This window comes from Protopterus annectens, chromosome 3.part0, assembly GCF_019279795.1.
Source record: "Protopterus annectens isolate FY-2018-M chromosome 3.part0, PAN1.0, whole genome shotgun sequence".
NCBI classification, from domain to species: Eukaryota; Metazoa; Chordata; order Ceratodontiformes; family Protopteridae; genus Protopterus; species Protopterus annectens.
This window is the reverse complement of record NC_056731.1, coordinates 1,939,362,973-1,939,377,722: the sequence shown is the minus strand read 5'-3', so window position 1 is coordinate 1,939,377,722 and position 14,750 is coordinate 1,939,362,973. Positions and strand designations below refer to the sequence as shown.

General features: G+C 42.2%; 1 protein-coding gene across 1 annotated transcript in view; it reads left to right on the top strand.

The window, feature by feature from the left end:
• SMARCC1 (SWI/SNF related, matrix associated, actin dependent regulator of chromatin subfamily c member 1) overlaps positions 1–14,750 on the top strand; it is a 1,897,600-nt gene that overhangs the window by 1,655,707 nt on the left and 227,143 nt on the right. The window lies entirely within an intron of this gene.

Below are 14,750 nucleotides of genomic sequence, written 5' to 3'. Positions count from 1 at the left end.
TTTATCCAAATCCCCAGAATAAAGGGGAGAGACTTCTGCATTCTTTGGACATACACAGGCAGCTACGCTTCTACTTGGACAAAACAAAAGCTTTCAGAAAAACCGAGCAACTGTTTGTAGCATATGCTGCAGGATCACTAGGAAAGACTATTTCAAAACAGACTATTTCTAAATGGATAGGACACTGTAATCGTTTCTGCTATGCACAGCATGGCAAGTCAGTGCCAAAGAATATTAGGCCACATTCTACCAGGGCAGCAGCCACTTCAGCACCCTTTCTCAGAGGAGTACCAACCAAGGAAATTTTGGAGGCTGCAACTTGGAGTTCAGTGCACACTTTTACCAAGCACTAACACTTACCTCTTTACTCTAAATCCAGAGCAGGCTTTGCCACTGCAGTTCTGCAGGGCCTCATAGCCACTCCTAATCCTATTTAGACCCAGCCGCCCAACCTCAACTTTGGGATTCAACCCAAGTGTAATGACTGCAACAGTGAAACACGATGAACATAGTACAGTTGTGTACCTACCATAAATGTAGATGTTCGAGTGTATTCACTGTTGCAGTCCAGGTTACCCTCCCGCCCATCCCCCTGTCATTCTACAGTTCATCTTTCCTTCTCTATCTTCTACAATCTATGTTGTGTATTTGCTTGTAGATGAAGGTACTGATGCATGTATATATATAAATATTTATAATATTGCTACCTTTTTGGGGGTACCTGACATCTGGGGCTAGAAAAACTAAAGAAAATTGCGTCTGCTGCATGTTTTATACCCCTGACGACCTGACGTCATGGAAGAGAAGACGGCAACTAATGCAGGACCCAAGATTTTGGTATTCAGGCCGACTGAGGGCAACCTGCCAGCAGATTACCCAAATTTAATGACTGCAACAGTGAATACACTCGAACATCTACATTTATGTTAAGTGTACTATATATTTGGTTTAGGAAGTAATTAAATTGTTCTGATGAAATCCTGGATTTTCATGGACAAAAGCACTTAATTTTCAACATTTTTATTTTATTAGTGTTTTCATGTGCTGTTCCAGTGAGTCTCCAAGATGTTTATTTACTTTTTCGTTCTCTCTCTTCTGGGGTATTTTGGTTCCATCTATCATTAACATACCCATTTGTCTTATGTGGGAGGGATTCCAGGTACAAGTTATTTTTATCCTCAACATTTTGTACATTTTGTACATGAAGTAATAAAGGAATGAGTTACAGTCCTGCCTTCTGGCTAGCCATAATTCTCTAATGAATTGGATATTTTTTCCTTTCTAGTTCTTCATGAGAATGAATTAAAATGTACAATGTACACAACTCTCTTCATATATTATTTACAATTCTGCACATGTATAAACTGTAGTGTGCTGTTAAGGTCTGGGCTATCCTTTTCAGGTGAGTACTTCCCAGCCTCCCCCTTGTAAGGGAGTCCCTTTACTACTTCCATATATGGTAGCTATGTTTTCATAAAGTATTTGCACCCACGACCTTTGCTAGCTGAATTAGCAAATGGATACACTGCTCAAACCCTGGTCCCCAGGACTGATGTCAGTGCTCTGCCCTCTGCACCATTGGCTGTCAGCAGTGGTTTCTGTAATTTGTCTTTTTACCATTGATAAATTCCTGTTAAGATATTTTGCAGCTTTTTGTTTTCCAGGTGCTGTGTCCACAGAGAGGTTTGCAGTGCTGAGTCAGAATAGGGGGGGTCTTCTGACTTCTTTGCTTTCCAGTGTTGCTCTTCTGGTTTCATTTTGGATCTCTATCTTAACATTCATCGTAAGGCATTCTGTGTGTGACATTGAATGCATACATTTTCAAAGTTCTCCTGTGGTCATCAGATCACTAGCCAGGATCTGTATCAGTACTGTAGCAATGTCTCTGCTCTGAGAAAGGAGCACATTTAGAAGCATTGTCACATGTGTTATTGCTTTATCACAGCCCCACCTGTAAGGGATGCAGGTAGTTCAGGTTTTCCATACCATAAGTAAGGTAAAAGCTCTTGAGGGTGCTCTGTTTAGGTTCCTACAAAAGGGACATTTGTGTTCTGGTTCATCGCTAGTCTAGTGAGAGAAGTTTGGAGATCTGGAGGTGAGACATTGGTGAGAGCCTCATCTTTGTAAGTTCACTCACGAGCGTCTGCCTCACATTACTCATAAGTTGTATTTTCTCCTTTGACTAATAAGAGATCAGTCTTGCACCCATAGTTGACTGAAAACAAGCCAAGCATTGGAAATGCTTTACAACATCCACCTTGAGAAGTGCAAGGTGTATTGCAGGGTATTGGCAAGTACTGTGTCTCTTCTAGTATGCAAAGCATGTTTGCTGCTAGTAAAGGGCTCACCAGATGGGGGAGAGATCCTTTAAGTCCTCTAGTGAAAGCTTAGGGATTGGTCTATGGTTTTGGAGAGAGTCTGCTTCCGTTGCCTTCTCCCACTTAATAAAGCAAAGCTTACTGAGTAGAACTGAGAACAGTCCTTTCAGCTTCTCCCCCCACATCAGCTGGCTCCACTGTTACTGATGAGGCAATGGATATGTGGACCACTGTTTGACATATTGTTGGATTTGTCATAGTTGCTAGAGGTTTTGATGTAGAAGACAAGGCTTGATGCCAGTGCCACGTTTTGCAGACCACTCATAACCAGGTGCTGTCTTTAGTTTTGAGGTTCTTTTGACTGACATCTGATGCTTGTCTTAGCCCTGGTAACCCTGTGCTAGAGGTTGGCTAGAGGGGTGACCACCCAAGCTACTTACCATGCTTGTATTTGGTATTTATATATTTGTTAAAATGCATATATTAAATATTTTATACAATTGTGTGTTTGTGTGTATATATGTCTATATATGTCTATATATATATATATATATATATATATATATATATATATATATATATATATATATATATATATATATATATATATATATATATATATATATATACACACATACATACATATATTAAAATGGCACACTGGTGCAGCAAATAGCTTTGTCTCACAGCAAGAGGTTCCCCAGTTTGATTCTTGGCTGGGGTGCGTTCTGTGAGGAGTATGCATATCCTCCCTGTGGTTATGTGAGTTTCCTCTGGGTGCTTCATTTTCCTCCCTCATTTCAAAAGACATGCAGTAGGTGGATTGGACACAAATTGGCCATAGTTGTGTGTGTGTGCACGAGTATGTAGTAAGGAAGACAACTGTGGCAGGGCTAGCCATTCAGTGGTATAAACCTTGGCTTAGATGTTACTGCTGAAGTGACACCTGGACTCCATGTGCAAAAATGGGTAACAACTGCATCTGATGTCATTTTCATTCATTCCTCAACCGTTGGGTTCGATCAAACCCTCAAATCTGACTTGGCCAATTCTAGCTCGTGGAACACTGAAACCCTCAAGTTCCTCCCTTGCCCATAATGCCCTAGTGACTTAAAGTACCTGAGATCTCATTTGCTGCCTTAACATACAGACGTGATCACTGTATAGCAACCTTTTCCTTGAGTTAAAATATTTCATTGTAATTCTGTAACTTTATACCTTTATAAATTTATCATCTTCTTCATATTTATGTATATAGCACTTCCTCCCTTTTACCATTTACTTTTTCCTTACTTGTGTAATTCTTAATTACAGTCATTGGTTTTCCTGCCTTGACATACTGTAGTACATCTTTAATTGCCGTTGTCAGTAATTCTTCCACTTTTCCCTTTTCTACTATTATTCAAAAAAAAAGTTGCTTATTTCTTTTTCTATAGTATTGGTGTATAGTTTAATAAAAATGTCTGAGAATCTTTCAGGTTTTAAAAAATGTACAGCCTGTGGCCATAAAATCCCATTTTTGGTCACGTATTCCAAATGCATATATTGTTTAGGTCCAGCATATCTTGACTGTTAACTGTTTGTAAGACTTTTAACTCGACAGCCTTAAATTGATCAAAAAAGTAAATTAATCTTAAGAGGTTTGCTCCCCTCCAAATCTGCATCAACATCATCTGGACCTCAAACCCCAAAGAAATCTGACAAAAAAGGTTCCCTGGATCCAACTATTTCTTCGGTTCTGGGTTCTGAACCTTCTTGTAAAACTTCTAAAGCTTTGGATCTGACCCCTTTTGATCCAGAGTTTAGACCGGAAAAATAACCTAGGATCTGATCGACGCAGTCTGTCCCAGATCTGGTCTCCTCTCAGCTACCTTTCCCCCATTTTAAAGCAATCTCCTAGACATCACCATTCCAGACCATCTTCGACAACATCTTCTGCACATTATTCCAGAAGTCTGACAGAAGCCAAGATGGACAGGATGATGAGGAAATTCCTTTTGATGCAAATTCAAATGGGGGTTGTTCTGTTCCAGCCCCATTGGGTCAGGAGACCATTATTAGTACTACTCCCCCATTATTGGTCCCTTCATTGGTTTCAGAGCAATCGGCTCCAAAGATTCCGGAGTTTGCATTGGATCTGAAGATACTGGTATCTTCGATTCCAGTGGTGTTTCTAAGTGGACCCGAACAGCTCTTGGAGCCATATTCTTGGCAGCAGATCCAGGGTGTTGGAGAGTCTACTCAGAAGTTGTCAGAGCCAACTGTGCCTCTTGGAGCCTCGGCGCTAGATAGCTCAACTCCGACTCCCTCCTCAAGTAGTCTGCCTTCAGGGCAGAGTGAGCCTACAAGTCCATAAGCATGTCTTATCGGAGCTGTCATTCTCCCTTTCTCCGTGCCTTTCTGCATTCGAGTTAGTGGGGACAGACTCTTCAGCTCCAGCTACCCAACCCCATTTGTCTCTGCATCTAGAGCCTTGACCAGCTGTGTCACTGGGTCAGCCAGCCCAAGTTAGTCACCAAGATATCCATCAGGGTATACTAATTTCTTATGGCACTTCTCCAGAGCATCCCACCATAGAAGTTCCCAAGAAGAAAAAGCGCAAAACGAGGCACTTGTGTCTTCTGTGGCAGACTCTTGTGGAGAGTCTGTCACAGAAGATATTGACTTAGATGAGGGGGAAGGGTCCCCAAGATCACCACCCAATGATGTCTCATTTGGAGGCATCCTAGAACTCCTAAAGCAAAAGGGTAGTTGGTCTTCCAACAACCTTCCTCAAGAGGAGTGTGTATTCCTGGTGGTGTTTGAAGCTTGCCTGTCTACCTCCTGGGTGACTCTACCTGCCGATAAGCTCATTGATTTGGTCTCCTGATGGACATAGGAAAGCCTGCCAACATTGAATCTATCCCCAAGAGATCAGATACGACCCTGGCACCACCAAAGGACAGAGTATTGAAGCAAGGGAGCACCAGCTGATACCATGCTAACAGCATCAGCCATGAACAAGTAACTAGTGAAACAAAGCTCCTCTATCCACCCTCCTAATAAGGAGTCAAGGGCACTGGACATATTTGAGAAGCGTGTCTGTGCTTTGGCGACCCTTGCCCTTCAGTTGCTGAATTATTTGGCACACTTCATGAGACTCCAGAGAAATCTGATTAAAGAATTTGCCAAATCCCTCACTGGTACCATATCCTTCTAGGCAGAGTCTTATTTCCTCGCAGTTGGCTACCCTTCACTCTATTTCAAATTCGTCCATAAGGCTCATCTCCCAAGTAACTGAAGGTACCTCACAGGCAGCGGGTTCAGGGATTTCCATCAGGAGACATGCCTGGATGCACTTGTCTGACTTTGTGGAACCCTTCAAATCTTCCTTCATTAATACTTCCTCGGACGGAAGTTCCTTATTTGGGCTCAGAGTACGACACACAATGTAAGTGTGAACAGTAAGGAAAAACACTCTCTGTTGTGAGCATACATTTTTCGACCCCTGAATGGACCATCACTAGGAACCAATGAGGCGGATGGAAAATGTGGTTTAAAAAATTCCCAGGGTCATTTCCAAGATCCACGTGGAGACAGTTCCTTCAGGGCAGAGGGGGAAACTGCAATGGAATACGCTGTTCCTGCAGCAGAGGTGGTCCCACCTAACCAGGGATCTAGAGATACTTTCTCTGATGGATCCTATCAACACTGTTGAAAGGAGGCCTGACTTTCCACCTGTGAGGGCAATCTGGGATCGTTTTTCTCTGCACCAAAGAGCCTGGCTAGAAATTACAAAAGATTCATGGGTGCAGAGGATAATATCCAGAGGTTATATAATACTATTTTCCCATCCACCCCCACTAGTATAGTAGTAAACAAAATTATCTTCTGTGGTGGACATACTCGGGCCAGGTACAAGAAGACCCCCCCCCCAACCCAAGGCCATAGTGACCACAGATGCCTCCCAGATTGGGTGGGGGGCATTTCTTGGGAAAGACAGTACAGGGCACATGGTCCTGGAAGAGGTCAGTATACATATCAGTGTCCTGGAAATGAGAGCTGTCCTAGTGGTGCAGACCTTCGAACATACACTCCCTACCGGGACTGTTGTGATTCAGATGGGCAATGTCAGTGGTCTGGTACATCAGTAAACTCACCAGGGGAGACACCAAGGGGATGCTCTTACTTCATGATTACCCCCCCCCGCCCGGTCTCCTTTAAGCCTACCCCCTCTAACCCCAAATTTCTTCAGAAAGCATCTCAGTTGAAGAACACAGTTGACCTCATTGCCCCTTAATGACCTCATCCAATTTGGTTTCCCTTTCTTTAGCCTCATCTTCTTCATCTTCCATGGATTTAGGATCTAACTCCAGACCTTCTGTGTCCCCCGACAGACATGACTCATCTGGAGATTCCATGCCTAAAATTGACTGCACGGTTTCTCCACTTCCATTGATTGCTAGACAGCCCAGGCTCTCCTCCCCTGGCCGTCACATTCTCTTGTACCACAAAGCTTCCACTAGGACACTTTACAGAAGTAAATGGAAAAGGTTTGTCATTTGGGCACAATAAAAGGATCTAGACCTCCTATTCAGCACCATTTCCTAAAGTTCTTGAATTTTAGCTGCAGTTTTCAATGAAGGTGCTGGCTCTTCAGTGGTAAAAGTGCAGCTAGCTGCCATTTCTGATTTCCATATAGGAGTAAGTAACTCCTTTTTAGCATCCTCCAAGCTTTGTAAAGCCTTTCTGAGGGGAACTTTTCTGCTTAGACCCCCATTAAAAGATCCCACTCATCCTCCTTGGGATTTGAACACTGTTTTAAAAAATTTAACACGATCCTTGTTTGAACCATCACCTAAGTGTGAACTAAAATTCGTAATCTGGAAAACTGTCCTTTCATTGTCCTTTACTTGTGCTAGAAGAGTATCAGAACTACAGGCTCTGTCATCCAAACCTCCTTGTTTGATTTTTCGTAAGGATAGAGCATGCTTATGGGACCAATCCTTCCTTCCTAAGGTGGTGCTAGAATCCAGTATTAAACTATCGACCTTCCAGTCTTCTTTCTAAACGCCTCAAATAAAGGAGAGTATATGTTGCACCTTTTGGATGTTTACAGACAATTAAGGTTTTGTCTACATAGAACCAAAAATTTGAGGGAGTCATAATAATTGTCTCTCTTTCTGAATCAGAATTATGCGAACCAGCTTCTAAAGCGACTTGAGCCAAATGGTTAACTGATTGCATTACCTTTGTTTATGAAAAATTGGGCGTGTCTTTACCAAAAGCACATTCCACCAAGTCTGTGGCAACTTAAGCGTTTTTATCCAGATCTTCATTTGGATGATATTTGTGCAGCCGCAACTTGGACTACTCTTCGTACTTTTATTGTTAATTATAAATTGCATCTGTTTCAGGAATATCATTCCCTAGAGTCCTCCCAGGATTTATTTAGCAGGGGACTCTGGCTCAGCAGTTGAGGAGTGAATGAAAAAGACCAAAAAATGGCATAATCAAATCAAGTTATATACTTACCATAATGTTCTGTCTTGTCCATTTTCATTCTTCCTGAACTTCTCTCTCCAACCCCCTCCTAGTTTGATTTTTGAAAGGAATGAAAGATACTGGAGGAACTACTGTTGCTTTGAGTTCCTGATTCTGTTGATTTATCTCCTGATGCTTACAGGTTAAAGGGGCAGCAAACAAGATCCCGAAGTATGTTAGGTCACTAAGGCATTATGGGTAAGGGATGACCTTGAGAGTTTGTGTTCCATAAGCTGAAAGAATAGACTGAGACAGATCTGAAATAAACAGTTTGGATTTGGAATGTATATTACTTGTTTGCAGTGTTGAGGTATTGTGCAGTATGCAACTGGATTCAGTGCTGCTGTAATACTGCAGGAGCTTTTAAGCTTATTATTATTTTAATTCTACAGTACTTCATGATTACTGACTTCCTGCTTGTTCATATTTGCAGCATTAGTTAATTTTTGCTGTAGAGGATGATTTGCATGCCACTTAGATTTTAGGTTTTTCGGACTCCTGAGTATTCATAGGTTGGTACTAGGCTATCAGCCCTAGGTCCTATACAAGCCTAGCCATAACAATTCCCTGGCTATTTCTTCCCACACTATTTACTTCCCTGGACCCCTGTTTAGCAGGGCGACTGATGTGATCCCCGGGGTGAATTTCCTTTCTCCCATCCAATCGTCAAGGTTCCTTTTGAAGAGGGCCAAAGATGCACTCTGCTTGACATGTATGGGCAATCTATTCCAGAGTCTGGGGAGTCTCTGGGTCCGGAACCTATCCCTCCAGCATGTTTTGTTTATTGTGATGACAAGGTTTAGATACCTGGAGCCTGTGGCTCTGAGGGATTGGGATTTCTTTAAGTGTAGCATGTCCAACAGCTCTGGGTTTGAAATGGCCTTGTATGTTAAGCAGAGATCACCTCTGAGTAGACGATATGCGACAGAGTATAGCTGGAGTTTTTTAAGGCGGTCAGCGTAGGGCATCTGCTTTAGGCCTGTGATTCTTTTAGGGAGGTATTTCTGTGGCCTTTCCAGTTGTTGCAGATGTCTTGAGAGGTACATAACAAACGGGGCATTGTATTATAGAATGGGTCTAATGAGGGATGAATACAGTGGGACAATGACCTCCTTTTTTCTGGATGAAAAGCCGTTAGTGATGAGGTGTGCCACATAGAAGGATTTCCTGACTGTTGTGGCGATGTGGTTATCGAAGGTGAGACCACTGTCCACCTGTGTCCGTAAGTCTCTTATCACACTTTCGTTGTTTTCTGTACTGCCAGTTGTATGGTAATTCACAGGTACATGTTTTTTCCCAAAGGGGATAACTATACATTTCTTCGTATTGAGCTTGAGCCCATGGCTCTGGCACCAAACATTTGTTTCTGTAAGGCCCTTTTGTAGAGTATCCACATAATTTGGGGATTCAATATTGGCTCCCAGTTTGCAGTCATCTGCGAACATTGTTAGCCAGAGTCCCTTAGTGTTGGCCTGTACTTCAGAGAAGTAGATGCCAAACTAAAGCGGTCCCAGGACTGGATCCATGAGGTACTCCACTTGTTACTTATCTGGAGCTGGATTTGGAGTCGGCTACTTTTACAGTGTGGGTTCTATCAGTAAGCCAGTTAGCAACCCATTGGGTGATGTAGGGATTAATGCCCAGCTTAGTAAGTTTATCTATGATTCCAGAGTGGGGGATGGTATCAAAGGCCTTGGCAAGGTCTAAATAGGCTGTGTGGACCACCTTACCCTTGTCCGTGGCTCTGGAGACTGATTCGAAGAAGTCAATCAGGTTCAGGAGACAAGATCGGCCCTTTACGAACCCAAACTGGGTGGGGTCCAGTGTTTGAAGGTTGCCAATGTCTTTGTTTATAAGTTCCATGATAATATGCTCCATGGCCTTGCAGATAAGGCTCGTCAAACTGATGGGATGGTAGTTTCCGGGATCCAAGGTGGATCCCCCCTTGTGGAGTGGGATAATTGTAGCTCTGTGCCACTCACTGGGCATGAAACCTGAGGTGAGGCTATGATTAAGCATGACACTTAGGTGAGTTGCCAGTTCATATTGTAGTTCATGTAGTACACAGCCTGGGATGTCATCTGGTCCCATGGATGCTGTATTCTAGGTTGTGGAGAGTGTGTTTTTTTACCTGTGTGGCCGTTCTTACCGGAATGTGTCAATCTTCCGGTATTGAGATGGGCCATTTAGTGGGTGAGAGGGGGGTGAAGCTGGCACTGAATCGATCTGCCAGGATATTGGCAATATCCTTGGGATCAGTATATTTAATGCCATTCTGTTTTAGCTCAGAACAGATCTGAGCATTGCCATTTAGATTCTTGACATAGTTATAGAATGCCTTGCGGTTGTCTTTGGAATCTTTGGCAATTTTATTTTCGTAACTAGCTTTGGAGGATTTTATGAGGGATCTCAGTTTCTTACTAAGGCTGGTAAGGGAGTTTTTTGCATCCTGGGATTTTCCTCTTTTCTGCAACAGTTTCTTCCTTCTGTTGCATAGTTTGTTTATGGCAGGGGACCACCAGATTGGCTTCCTTTTTTGGATGAGAGCATCTTGGTTTTATTTGGGATGGCACGATTCATGCATGAGTGAATGTGCTCGTACAGGTCTTTAGTGTAGGATTCAGCAGTTGAACTTTCAGTTCCCGTCTGCATGGGTGTCATGAAGTTTGTCTCTTCTGACTTGAGTAGCATGAAGTTGGCTTTGGAGAAGTTTTTTTATGGAGGTTTCCTTACTGGGGGGTGGGATGTGGATGTTAAGGGTGATTAGCTTATGGTCAGACCTGACTAATGAGGGGTTGACCATAGGTGTAGAGCATCGATTTCCCATGTTGGTAATGACCAGGTCTAGGATATTGGAGCCACTGGTGGGACTATAGATTAGTTGATTTACGTGGTTTGTGGCTGCTGAAAGCTTCAGAAGCTGGGATTTTTTCTGTACTGCCAGTTCCATAAAATGACTCTCTTTTGGGGAGCTGCTTTGAACTTGTTTATGACTTCATTGTATGTACAGTGCTCTCAGACTTTGGATGGGTCCCATCTTGAGTGTTTTCCTGGTTTGATTTAGAAGGTTTTCTTTGAGATTCCTGAGGGTTTATTTATTTGACGTTTGTTTACCAGGATAGTCTGATGCTATGCAGATGCCCTTTTTCAGCAGAGGCCTGGGGGGAAAAGCATCAATAGATGCAAAAAAAAAAAAAAAACCAAAACAACTCATACAATAAAACTCATACAGCAGTTGTACAAAGGAACACAAATTTACATAAAAAGATAGTTGAAAATATATATTACTGGTAAAGCATTTACAAACCATGAATAATATAGGAACTGCTTAGAGTGGTGTATATTTGGTTTACGTTAGGTAAGGATTGAAATGCATTGTGGTCTTTATTTGGTATGTTGCAATGAGCAGTGGAAGTTATAGCTTGCTCATTTCACCCCCTTGCTTGGGATTTGAGTGTTTTTTTTCTTTTTTCCTTGCTGCAAATGGTACACCATACCCCAATTTATATTGATGTAAGAAAACCTGCTGTTGGGCTGTGGTGGGTTGGATTGATCTCCAGCTCTGAATACCTACTGCTTAGTTTACATTCCAAAAGACTTTTATTTTGAATGTTTGCATGCAAGTCACTGTTGTTGTTGTTTGTCTTTCGGCTTTTTCCCGGTAAGGGGTCACCACAGCGGAACTCCAGTCTGCTAATGATTGGCAGTAAATTTTTACGAAATGCCGAGGTGCCCGCTCGATGCCCAACCTTCAATGAAGGCATGCCCATTTACGCACACATGTCTTTAGAACGCTACCCAACCGCGGGGAGGACATGCAGACTCCACACAGAAGGCACTTCCAAGCCAAGCCGAGAATCAAACGGGAGAACCTCTTGCTGTGAGGTAACAACGCTACCACCGTACCGCCACGGCATCTGCATCTGGCAGTAATGAAGACATGTATTATTGTCTCTGTAACCAGACCTTGTGGCGCTTGCTTTTTTTAGATCTGTTTTGATATGTCTGTTCAGACTTATGAATATTCTTGTTGCATATTGTTTGATAAGATTTGTTCTCTTGTATCTTTCTTCTTATTTTCATTTGGCATGAACTGTGGTGCTGATAGATTTGTTGTGGTATAAACAATTTTGCTTTTTCAGGAGTTTTTTGCAGGCTTTTGTTTCATGATTTTATTCTTTCCCAGTGTTATTTTATAGTTTCAGTGGTTTAAATCTTTTCATTAATTAAGAGACTGGGAGCTACTGCCTTTAAAGTTCACAACTTAGGGTTTGTGTCTGTCGGCTTTTCCCGGTTAAGGGTCGCCACAGTGGAACTCCGGTCAGCTAATGATTGGCAGTAGATTTTTACGTGCTGGCTTGCCGGGCCTAACACACAACGTTCAACGAAGGAACGCCCATTCACGCATGTCGCCACACAGAAGACGCTCTGAGAATCGAACAGGCAACGTCTAACTGTGAGGCGACAACGCTACCGCAGCACCACCACGACTTAGGGTACTTTATTATATTAAAATTGTAGGCTTTGGAAGAGAACTGTATATGAAGATGAAGCTGGATTTAGGGCCTGTTACCATTCAGTCAGCCAACATGCTTGTCATGTACCTAAACAAGCAAGGCGGTAGGAGATATTCCCTTTGCAGAGTAGCAGTGTGTCACACTCACAGCAGTCCTCATCTCCAGAAAAGTGAGCATGCAAGCAGACTCTGAGCTGCAGGTTTTGGAGGTTGTGTCTAGTTTGAGTCCTCTGCATGATGTCGTCCACTGATCAGTTCCGCAAGAGGGGTATGTGTAGGTAAATTCTCCTTACTATGGCACAAAGGGTTCTTGTATGCATTTAGGTTGATTCCAATTTTTATCTCAAAATTCAGTGAAGAAAGACCAAAACTTGTTCTTTTCACCCCTTGGTGGGCATGGGTGCTCAGGTCCTTGACAATACAGGAAACTGTCCCAGTTCTAACCAGGGTATCCATCACAGGTGGGGCAGCAGCTTTGACTCTACCATGGTGCTTGGCTCCTAGTGTAGACAGTCTGCAGTATTTGGCAGCTGGGGTCTCAGAGGTAATTAGAGAATGATTTGAATAATGGTTAATGTCGTTACCTCATAGAAAAAAGGTACAGGGTTTGAGTCTTACCTCTGGTTGTTGGCAGTCTTGTAATAGTTTTTAGACTGATAGCCTAGTATTTACTTATAAACCTGCTAGATGGTATTCCACTTGGCAAGTATATGCTTCAAAAGGGAACTTTTATCAGTTTGTGGATCAGTATCCTGAATCTTCCCACTTATTCCAATGGCAGGGTGCAGATGTTGACTGTCTCAGTTCAAGTTTGTTATAGAAAATATTTTTCTGGTGGCCATCACCTCTGCCTGCATGACCTTAAAGCTGCAGGCCTTCATACAGGGAACTCTGTCTTGTCTTTTACTTGTGTTAGGAGCCAGTTAGGGTCCCATTCATATTTTACTTCCCTTATGGTTTAACAACCCCAGCTTTGTTAGCAGTTAAATTGTCATAGCTGTTGCACTTGATTTATTACAGTGTTGACATCTCAGTACTTCCATCTTTTTGTTATTGTTGCATGCGGTGTAATGGGCTGTCTGAGAGCACACAACTTGGAAAACAAGGATCATCTCAACTTGCTTTTTATTGTTATTTTTTTTTTATTTTACTTTGTTTCTGACCATATATGACCTCTGAGGTCATATACTTGAAGCTCAGTGCCCTACATGCCTTCTCTAATGCATGATGTTTGTATTTTTTGCAGTTTTGTGTTGTAGAAATTTGTACTCCCTTTAATGTGTGCTTTTTATATGCTTCGGTTGCAGTGTTTTATTATGTAATGCTCCATAATGTCTGACTTTACCTGAATCAGATGGATGAGTTTTAGCAGACCAAGCAGTTGTTTATCACCAAAGCTGTAAGAAGAGAAAGAATGTGGCCATTATTGGTTGAACCATTTGCAAATGGTTTACTAGCTGCTTTTTCTTTTTGCTGAATGGTGGCACATCACACACAAAAATGTTGCGATCAAAGGCCACTCAGCTGAAAGCATGGCTGTTCCTAATGTTAGCTTCAGAAATGTCTCCACTGTATACTTTGTGCCATGATAACTTGATCCTTGGTTCATGCTTTTACCAGGCATTATTGTCTTAACTGTGACTGTGGTAATTGGAACGCCTTTGATACGCCTTCACTTTAAGTCTTCTGATCTTTTGGCCTTTTTTTACCCCAACCCAAGTCTTTTTGTTCCTCATGTTGGATGTAAGAGATGCCTTCTTATTTCATGGAGTGACTACAAGGATGCCATAATTGGTGGGCCCCTAATACTTTCCCATTTCCTTCATTGCTTGGACATTGCCACCATCTAACCCTTCTGTTGGGATTCTTTGTCATTTGGGCAAGTGTATAGTTCTATATTCCTTGTCAACACTACAGGTGTCATATCTTATTTATCTTTGTTACCTTGTTTGTTAGTTAAGGAAAACATGTCAGTTTGAGGGGCTAGATGTGCTGTTATACTTTGGAGCATGGCATTATGATTTTTGTCAGTATTGCATATTTTCATCCCTGAGTGCAGGATGTTTTGAGGAAAAAGTGCTTATTGTAAATAACAGGATCAACTAGTCACTGACTTGCAAGGAGGACCCACTTCTACACTAACTGGCACAGTTTGAATGCATCAGTTATATCTGTGAGTGGACTCTGTGGTGAGTTATAGATGTTTCCCACCACCTCCCCGAGCTTGGTTGATTCCTTTATTCATTTGTGGTTCTTGAGTATTCCCTAAGTCAGGCAAGAATAGTTTCTTATTAACAGAGTTTTTGTTAAGCCTTCATTTTTTCCTTTCATTTGCTTGGTGTGCTCCAACAATGATTGAGTGACTTGGCTGTCACAGAGGCTGTGTGCGCTCT